At 35.9% G+C, this 9,404-nt stretch overlaps 1 pseudogene; it reads left to right on the top strand.

Moving 5' to 3' along the window:
* Window positions 1-236: 236 nt before the first annotated feature.
* LOC107760229 (tropinone reductase homolog) lies at window positions 237-8,689 on the top strand (annotated as a pseudogene).
* Window positions 8,690-9,404: the final 715 nt, after the last annotated feature.

Here is a 9,404-nt window from a genome sequence, read left to right as displayed (position 1 = left end):
GTAAAAGTAAAAGTGAATGAAGGGAATACATATGAATAAATTGACTGACGGGAACGAGTCATAAAAATTTATCGATAGTCACATCAACGCATAGCCAGACCGCTTTCTTCTCCGGAAATGGTTCTTCTATGTATGGTCATGCACAACTTGCGTGGCTTTGCCGTGTACATGATATCTAATTTTTTATAAGAACTAAACACGTAACATTTAATCATAAAACTCATTTTTTAGTGTTATTGCATCATGTGCCGTTCTGTGCACCTAAACGAAAGGATCTGACAGAGTCGCAAAACTGAACAGATCAAGATCTTCGATTATGGCTGAAACAGAAGTTGGTGGTGGAGATAGAAGTTGGTCTCTCAAAGGCATGACTGCACTTGTCACTGGCGGTACTCGTGGCATCGGGTAATTAACCTGTGACAAACTAGAAGGAAATTCTGGAGCAATTGTCAAGTTGTCTCCGTGTAATCTATAAGTTGTGAGTTTGAGCTGTGGAATCAGCCATTGATGTTTGCATTAAGGTAGACTGCCTACATCACACCCTCTTGGGGTACGGTCCTTCCCCGGGCCATGCGTGAACGCGGGTTGCTTTGTGTACCGAGCTGCCTTTTACTAACTAGTACTACAGAACAAAGTCCTGGACCAACAATCAAGTTATCTCCGTGTGACCTATAGGTCAGGGGTTCGATCGAGCCGTAGCCACTGATGCTTGCATCAGAATAGACTACTACATCACACCCTCCTGGGGTACGGCCCTTCCCCATACCATTTGTGAACGAGGGTTGCTTTGTGCACCGGGCTGCCTTTTACTAACTAGTAGAAATACTACATAACGCATTCCTTGGGCAACAGTCAAGTTGTCTCCGTGTGACCTATAGGTCACGGATTCGCGCCGTGGAATCCGTACATCAGGAGAATTAAGCTGCCTACAATACACCTCTTAAGGTGCGGTCCTTTTCGGAGCCTATTAAGCTGCCTACAATACACCTCTTAAGGTGCGGTCCTTTTCGGAGCCTGCGTGAACGCGAGATGCTTTGTGAATCGAACCAACTAGTACTGTACAAAGAGTCACAATTTAATTTGTTGATTTCTTCCATTTTATAACTTTCTGATCTGGACATACTCTCTTTATATGTATTAGTTATGCTATAGTAGAAGAGCTGGCGAATTTTGGAGCAGAGGTTTATACTTGTTCACGTAAACAAAATGATCTAGATTAGTGCCTTGAGAAATGGAAGGGCAAGGGCTTGAAGGTATCAGGATATGTGATTTGTCATCGAGATCTGAACGAGAAAAGCTTATTCAGAGGTTGTTCGAGAAAATTGGTGGCCTAAAGCCAATTTTTAACATGAGGCCTTTTGGAAAAAAAAAAATAATTCATCTATATTTTTAATTGAAGTCTATTTTTCAAGCTTTTTAAGATGTAAAGTTGTTAATAGTTTCTTTTTATAAATAATTTAATATCTCTTGATATATTGTTGATCTTAGATAATGGAAACAGATTCAAAAAGTTGATAACTTGATATCGAAATTATTTTTGATGTTCTAATATACTTGTTGAAACGCTTAAAATCTGAGGGGGAAAAAGGAAAAAAAAGAATGCGAATATAGTTTTATTCAACAGTACTCTTCAACTTTTATTTTTTATAGAAAAAATAAAACTCTTTTCTTTCTATAGAGAACAACATAACTTTTAATTGGAGAAAGAGAATCACTCCTCCTAAACCTGTGTTGCAAATATAAAACTTTTCATTATTTAAATTTTACGATTAACATAATTAGTGAAGTACATTTCTCACTAAAAAGTGTAATAAACTTTTAGAATCCATTTTTTGGTATCTTCAATAGTCCAAGTCTTATTTTTTATCTTTACCTTTTATAAAATATTTTACTTTTTATTTTAAAATATCCAATATATTTAGACCCTACCTCTAAAGATTGTTGTGAGATGTATATGATCCAACTTACCTAATTAATTAGATATATTGGGTTCGAGTCCTGTGGTTACACAAATTCTTTTAAAATGTGTTATCTTTTTTACTAGGCCTTACACGGTACGGTTCTAAATTAATCGGGATCTCAATACAAATGCAAGTAGAAAACAAAAAGAAAAATTTGGGGCCTCCAGAATTTGGGGGCCTAAAGCCTTTGCTTTAGTGGCTTGACCCTTGGGCCGCCCCTGAGCTTATTGAATTAGTCACTAGTTGTTTCAATGGGAAGCTCAATATACTTGTAAGTTTTAAGTTATATCTTGTTTGGATGGTTATTACCTATAATACTGTATTGTATTGTTAATTTAAATACAATGTTTGTTTTGAATTGTTACTTAAATTTTATTGCATCGTATCGTTAAATTTTTCGTTACATAACAAAAAAAAGTTTCACTTTATATAATGGCTAATTTGGTGTGACCGTTGTCATTACCTTATTTCCTCCCCTCAACTTGCCCTTCTTTGTTATTAATTAATCTTATTTTATTCTTTACCTTACCTATTTATATAATAATTTTATCTCGTACTTTATTTTTATTTGTAATATTGCAAGTTTATTTTTCATACTGCTGGTACATGACATCATGTGTCAGCAAACGATATAATTTATTCAAATATTATACTCATCAAAATAATACAGTACAGTACGATAACCATCCCGACAAGCTTAGGAGGAATATATAGTTTGCTCCCTTAGTTTGAGGTCAAATTTCTCTGACACACCTCTCCAACACACTTAATCTTTTACAGAGTACAAGTCTTGGGATATGTGTCTAATACGCACTACTTCTGTCCCTTAAAAGCATATTTCCATTCATGTCAGCGGCATAAGCAGATTTTTCTCAAGAAGATTCAAAAAAAAAAGTAAAACACGTAAAGAAACCAAGAGGATTCAACATTTCATTTTATGTATATGAAAAAAGTTAATTGTATATAGACAGTGTAATCTTCGGACAAAGAAATTCAACCAAATCCCCTTCCGCCTACCTAGCTCCGCCCCTGGTCCTATCTATCTTCATAAAAGAAATAACTTGCCTTTTTTGGTTCAGGTAAATAATGCAGGCACATCAATACTAAAAGAAGCTACAAATTTTACTGCAGAAGATTATTCAATTATAATGGGTACCAATTTTGAGGCTTCTTATACCACCTATGTCAACTTGCTCGCCCCTTGTTAAAGGCTTCTGGAAATGGAAATATAGTGTTTACCTCTTCAGTTGCTGGGGTGATTGCCACACCCTTTGCATCCATCTATGCCGCATCCAAAGGTAATTATTATCTGACAATTTGGATTTGAGTTATATACACTGTGTATAGGAGCGGAGCTAGGTAGACGAACCCCTTCATCGAAAATAATTATAGTGTGTATGTTAGGTTACAGTTTATTTCATATATATATTAGATGCTGAATCTCCTTAACTCCTTCACGTATTTATTTTCTTATTTTTTGAATCTCTATGATGAAAATTCTGTTTCCGCTACTAACAGTGCTTAATTAAGACTTTTTAGAATATTCGCTATTCTGTTAGTTATCATTTTTATCAGGTTATATCAATTAACTCTTATCATAGAGAATTTATCTTAATTAATACAATGAGATGATTGTGTAAAAATATATTTTTATACTATTGATACATAGAACTTATAGCATTTTTGGCCAAGCTTCTTTTTGGCCAAATTTTTTTTTTTTTTTTTTTGGCCAAGTATTTTTTTGGCTAAAGTGTTCTTTTCAAAGTTGAGGTGTTTGCCAAACTTTTAAAAGGAAAAAAATAATTTGAGTAGAAGCATAAGCAATTTTTGAGAAGTAGAAAAAAATAGTTTCTTCTCAAGAGTATTTTTCTGAAAAATACTTTGGAGAAAAATATATTTAGAAATACTTTTAAAAAGTTTGGCCAAATATTAATTGTTGCTCAAAAGTACTTTTTAAATTGATTAATCAAACACAAACTGTTTCTCACTAAAAGTATCTTTTTAACAGTACTTTTCAAAATAAGCTGATTTTAGAAGTTTGGCCAAACATATTACATTAAACTACTGGCAACTTAAGTTGTAATTAGAAGGTATAATGACTGTATATTACTCATGTTAATTTGTTTATCAGGTGCAATTAACCAAGTGACGAAGAACTTAGCTTGTGAGTGGGCAAAGGACAATATTCGCGTGAATGTTGTTGCACCATATATCATCAATACCTCCCTCATTGAATCACTATGCAAGAAGCAGATTTTTTAAAAGAAAAATAACTTCAATTTAGTTTATACGAGCACTATAACAATATTGTTTATTGAATTGAAAATGTTCATATGCAAATTAATGTAGGAAGAGAGAGTCCAATATCTACTACTAATTGACATATCAATCAATAGAAAATTCCAAAGAAAATAAAAACTACTCGCTTGGCTGAGTTGGTTGGGTGAATGGTTTCCCACATCGGAGATCAGGGAACGATTCCCCTCATTAGCAGCCTCTTTAGTTAGAGCTCGTCGCACCAGGCTTGCCTAGTGCGGTTTGCATCTCCTTTGCAGTTTGTGAGTTATTGCACAGTGAGCAAGTTACTCAGTGCGCACACGAAGGATAGCGGCTGCACTAAAAATGAAAAATACAGTCAAACCTCTCTATATCAGCATTCATATATAACAGTACTATTTCACTATAAAAGCTAAGCTTGTCGGAACCTCTTTTTTGTCATATTTTATCTCTATATAATAATTTTTTACCTGTAACAACAATTGTCATCTTTATAACAGTACACTTTTTGTAAACTTACTCCTCTTTAACAGTCCTGCATGTAGAATATCTAAGCTTACTAATAACAAGTTTAGAGATTTTGACAATATATTTTGACAATCTAATGCACCATTTATGATGAACAATATAATGTTAGTACATTCTTTTCATGACCTTAAACCCGGACCTGGTCATGATGGTGCCTCTCGTGAAGACAAGTCCAGCCAACTAGTCCAAATTCAATTTTTAAATAGTTAAACATTAATAAACAGTCTAAGCATGAGTAAATAAACCAAAGACTAAGCAAAAGATTTTATATTGTGCGGAATACAATCCAAACACAGCCCGATACTGGGGTGTCACAAGTCACGAGCATCTACTAGGGTCTAAATATAACTGAAAAGTCTGAAATATACAAAATACAGACTAATGAAATAAAGTGGGAGAAAAGCAGTGTTGCGATCGCCGGCAGCTACCCTGCTAAACTCCGATGACTCTGCCTCCGGTCAGCCAATACCCGTTACCGGGTTCAGAAATACCTGAATCTGCACATAAGGTGCAGAGAGTAAAGTGAGTACTCCAACTCAGTAAGTAATAATCATAATTGAAGTCTGAATGGTAAGAAATCACGAAAAGTGCATCAACATGTTGTATAGAAGCAGTACAAAACCAGTAAAAAAGCAATGAAGTTGAAAAATCTCTTAAAAACATCTTAGCTCAGTTTAACTTCTTTGAAAATGACTTTTCAACAGTTACACAAATGAATGCCAAACAATTAGTGCAGATAAGCACAGAAAATCCGCCCCTCGGGCACAAATACACAATTAAACAGGTAAATGACAGGCAAATAAGAAAGATAAGCACATAAGGTTCGTCCCTCGGGCACAGTGTCAACAATCCGCCCATCGGACAATATCTCAGAACAATACCAGCCCCCCGGGCAATCACATAGAACAATACCAAACCATCGGGCTATATCTCACATCACAATGGGTACCCGCGCTCACTGGGGGTGTCCAGACTCTTGGAGGGGCCCCTTACGGCCCAAGCGCAATATCAAGCCACCTCGTGGCATCATAAATAGACTCTCATCCTCATATCAATATCAACAAGCCACCTCGTGACGTACATATCTCAGGCCCTCAGTCTCATAATCAAATCAGTATATCACCGCTGTGGCGTGCATCCCAACCCAGAAGATATCCTCACAATACAGGCCCTCGGCCTTACTCAGTCAAAAATCACATAAGTCTCTCGGACAACAGTAAAACAGTGTTTCTCAGCCCAAAATATCATTTAAATATCATCTGAGTATTAAAACTGAGTGAACATGGCTGAGTTTTGAAAAACAATGGAAAATAATATGACTGAGTTCAAGTATAAAATCAAAACAGAGAGGCAATATCAACAAATATACCCGAAGGGTTCAAATAGTTGGCACGAAACCCAAATATGGCATTCAGCCCAAATAATGATGATAGCAAATAGATTTCAGTTAAATATATGATAAAATCATCAATCGGGGCGGACCAGGTCACAATCCTCAATAGTGCACGACCCCACGCTCATCATCAAGCGTGTGTCTCACCTCAATATAGCACTACGATGTGCAATCCGGGGTTTCAAACCCTCAGAACATCATTTACAATCATTACTCACCTCGATCCGGTTTAAACTCTAGCCCGCAATGCCTTGCCCGCATAAATCGACCTCCGGATGCTCCAAATCTTGCCACAATCAGTATATAATCATTAAAATATGCAAAGGGAACGAAGCTCACTCAAAAATATCCAATTTTACATCAAAATCCCAAAATTGCTCAAATCTGGTCCCCAGGACCCACGTCTCGGAATCCGATAAAATTAACATCAATGGAATCTCCATCCTCACACGAGTTTATACATATCAAGAACATCAAAATCGGACCTCAAATGGCCCCTCAAATCCCCACTCAAAGGTTTCTTAATCTCAAGCCCTAATTACCCATTTTTGCTACTGATTTTTCCATGGATTTCAAGCTTACAATGATAGAATTCATCATAGAAACAAGTTTAGGGACCAAAAATCTTACCTCCATAAAATCCTCTTGAATTACCTCTTCAATTAGCTCTCCCAAGCTTCAAAATCGCGCAATAATGGAGGTACTTAGCCTCAAAATCACGGAATAGCCCTTTTAAATCATTCCGCCCAGGCATAAAAATCCTTCTTCCCGAACGCGGTCAAATCCTCGCGTTCGCGAAGCACAAAATTAGTTTGACCAAATTTCTTTCACCGCGAATGCGTCCTACCATTCGCGAATGCGAAGACTTGGCTCCCTAACCCAACACGAATGCGACTCCTTTTCCGCGAACGCGAAGAACAAATAAATCCTCAAACCCAACTGCTCACTTCCCCTATGCAAACGTGGAGCCTCCCTCGCGAACGCGAAGGCTAAAATCTCCACCTCACCAGCTAACCCTTCGCGAACGCGAGGGCCTACTCGCGAATGCGAAGGCCAAATGCCTGCATCACTGAACAGAAATTTTTCTGCAACTTTGCAAAGCATGAAATGGTCCGATTGACCACCCTAAACTCACTCGAGGCCCTCGGGACCTCAACCAAACATGCCAACATATCACATAACCTCATTCAAACTTGTTCCAACCTTCGGAGCGCTCAAAACAATATCATAATACCAAATTCGCATCAGATTCAAGCCTAAGAATTCCAAAACCTTCTAAATTACGCTTTCGATCAAAAATCCAACCAAACCACGTCCGAATGACCTGAAATTTTGCACACACATCCCAAATGACACAACGGAACTACTTCAACTTCCGAAAATTCATTCCAACCCCTATATCAAAATCTCACCTATCAACCGGAAAACGCCAAAACCTCAATTTCACCAATTCAAGCTAAACCTTCCACGGACTTTCAAAATGCATTCCGATCACGCTCCTAAGTCCCAAATAACCCAACGGAGCTAGCCAAATCATAAAAATTCCGATCCGAGATCATATACAAACAAGTCAAATCTTGGTCAAACTTTTCAAATTTCAAGCTTCAACTGAGGACTGTTTCTTACAAATTCATTCTGCTTACCCTGAAAACCAAAACCAATGATTTAAATTAGTCATAATACATCGCACGGGGCAGGTCACACTCGAGAACTGACGAGCAAAGTGCAAAAGCTCAAAACGACTGGTCGGGTCGTTACAATTCTTCTATAATTAAAGATTTCATTCAATTCCATTAAAAGCTATGCTTGTATATTTTTATTTCATTGCAAAAAAATTCCTACCATGCATAATATCTAATATTTGAGGAACTGCATATATCTTTTACCGAAAGTTTGAAATTGAACACAAATACTTGTCAATTCAAACATTATACCACAATAAGAAACAAGCTACAAGTTCTTCCATCAATGTTAAAAGAATTTAATTTTTCAAATAGCTTTAAAATATGCATCTTAGAGTTTAAATCTTTGTACATTTAGTTATGAATTTACTAATAATTTATTAGCTTTATTTAATATTTAATTGGTAAAATATACATATCTTTTAATTTTTAAATTTGAATATTTTTTTATCTTTTATACGTGACATTAAAAAAAGGAAAAAATAATTTTTTGATAATTTTTTCTTAAACATCCAAATAATACTTAAACTTAAATATTGTTATAAGCGTATAATAGTCATTCGATATAACATCCAAAAAATATCTGAACAAACATGATTATTATAGAGAGATTTAACTGTATTATACGAGAAGTTTTCAACACTATAGCTTTTTCATTATTATCCTTATTGTTATTATTTTGGATTGCAGCAAGTCCCTAGTCAAAAAGAAAGTATAGAAAGCTTAATTCATCGGGCACCTATGAAGCGAGCAGGAGAGCGAGTGAAGTTGCGTCGGTGGTTACATATCTATGCCTCCCGACTGCTTCTTATATCACTAGCCAGATTATCTGTTCTAAGAAGAGTTGACAAAAATTAATATTTTGGATAAAAGATTATGGATTAGTGATTTGAAGGTTCAAATAGGTTCGTATGGTTTGTATTCATAATAATATATGTAGCTTGCATCTAATTTTCTAAATATGTCAATGATGTAGCTTGATCTGAAGCTTTTTATAAATTGTAATTGGCATGTTATATACATAGATGACCCCTTATTCGTGTATTGTTGACATATTTTCTTATATCTATGATGAAATGACAATGATGCTTGTGAGTGCTAGAAAGACAAAAAGGGAAAGGAATTGACGAATCCATCTTAATTATTGTATATGTCTTTAAGCCTTGATTCATGTTACTTGTTTCATAGCCTAACCTCTCAACTTTTTTTTCTGTGGGTAAACTAGATACTGCATAAAACAAAACAATAATTATAGTGCTTGCATGTTCATGTGGCCGTCCAGATGACCAGCATTGTTTGGAAGAGTGTTAATAATATTACAATCCAAAGTTTTTCTATCAAATGTAGTTTCTAGAATATCTGCCCACAAAGTATCATTGGCAAACAGAAGAAAGTACCAAAATTCAAACCCCGTCAAAAAGCTTCCTTTTAGCTCATTCCTTAATTAGCTAGGAGATTTGTCACCTGGTTCTACTCCCTGAAGCTATGGCTAATGACTAGATTCCCCCAATTGGACCATCAAGGACCTACATTAGAAATAATAGGTTCATAAGGAGTGTGTCC

Source organism: Nicotiana tabacum, chromosome 21, assembly GCF_000715075.1.
Source record: "Nicotiana tabacum cultivar K326 chromosome 21, ASM71507v2, whole genome shotgun sequence".
NCBI lineage: Eukaryota > Viridiplantae > Streptophyta > Magnoliopsida > Solanales > Solanaceae > Nicotiana > Nicotiana tabacum.
This window is presented reverse-complemented; position numbering and strand designations above follow the sequence as displayed.